Raw genomic sequence first — 1479 nt, 5'->3', positions numbered from 1 at the left:
ATCGGCTCCGGAAATAACTACAACCACCGTATAGCAGCGGTGCATTTATTAGTATTGATCCGATACAAATTAATAATTCTGCACTAACGTAAACATTTCAATTTCTGATATCACGCATATTACAATATTACAGAACTGAAGATATATCCTATCTGGGATACACACAACAGCAGAGTTAACTCTTACAGTCGACTAACCTCACCTCATTCTTACTTTAACCTTGAAGTCCATACATGTGTAACGCCACAAAATAAATGTCTACAGAAGCATCTCGAATAAAAAAAAATCCCTAAGACAAATTGTGGGAACTTTAAGTTCCTTAATACATTTATATTTGCATCATATGTGCAAGAACCTACAAAGCAACGTAAAGCTGCCTGCTTTATTATACCTGGCTTTCAATAAAATGACAATTAGGACAGCCATTTTCTACTACATCTACTGTAATAGCGATGCTATTAAACTAGTTGACATTCGTCCTCGAGAGGCATAAGTCTGCTAAAATTAACAGAGATGCTTTAAGTTCAGTTGTAAGTTGAGAGTCCGCTCACAATAGGTTGCTCAAACCGAGAATACTAAATTTAATGAAGTCTGAGTTCTGTACAAAAATAGTACGGAACGATTGGTTATACCTAATACCCAATAAGTAGTTCAGTCAGACCGTTTTACACTATATATTATGTTAAAACATAAAAATAGGTTTTGTTTTCTATTATTCACTAGAAGTTTTATTGTTTTTCAACTTTAATTCTAACTAAATAAGATTTAAAGAACTTTTAGAATCGGTTTGAGTAAAGTCATAGTTATAAGCGGCTGACACGTTTATTATGAAGCAACCATCCTAATGTTGCAACGAGTAGAATATGCCCTTCTGAAGAGTTTTTCTTTCGTATGTAAACAAGTAGAATAGTAAGCCGTTCTGAAAAGTAAAAATATTTTTTTTTAACATTAAAATTTTTAATTACTAATACATTTTAAACTTCTTTATCAGCATATTTGTGAACTTGTAAAAATTACTTTCGTACATGAGAATAGTTCATCCATGTTTTTAGTTTTTCTTATTTCTTGTTTTGAAATGTCTTACCACAATTCAGTATGATTAAACCGTCGAAAATATAACAAAAAGTATCAAAGGCTATGGACGGATCAGATAGATTGTACACCCTCGAGTACAGAGTCACAGGAATATGTATATACTGATTGTTCAGATTGCTTGTCTTCTCAAGAAGAATAATATCGACCAATAAAGGGAAGCACACATATAATAGTTTATTTTATTAGATAAAAATAAAATAAGTCGATAGTTAAACGATTAAATCATAGGAAATGCCAATTATATAGTTGGCTTGTATAAATATACCGCATTACCACAACCATTACCAAAATATGGCTGAGTGTGGTGCAATGTCAATATTAGGACACCTGGGATATTAATTTCATAGTTAGGGAAATAATAATCTCCAGAATTACATTTTATTT

This window comes from Homalodisca vitripennis, unplaced genomic scaffold (assembly GCF_021130785.1).
Source record: "Homalodisca vitripennis isolate AUS2020 unplaced genomic scaffold, UT_GWSS_2.1 ScUCBcl_1345;HRSCAF=4845, whole genome shotgun sequence".
Taxonomy (NCBI): domain Eukaryota; kingdom Metazoa; phylum Arthropoda; class Insecta; order Hemiptera; family Cicadellidae; genus Homalodisca; species Homalodisca vitripennis.
Note: the sequence above shows the minus strand (reverse complement) of the source record.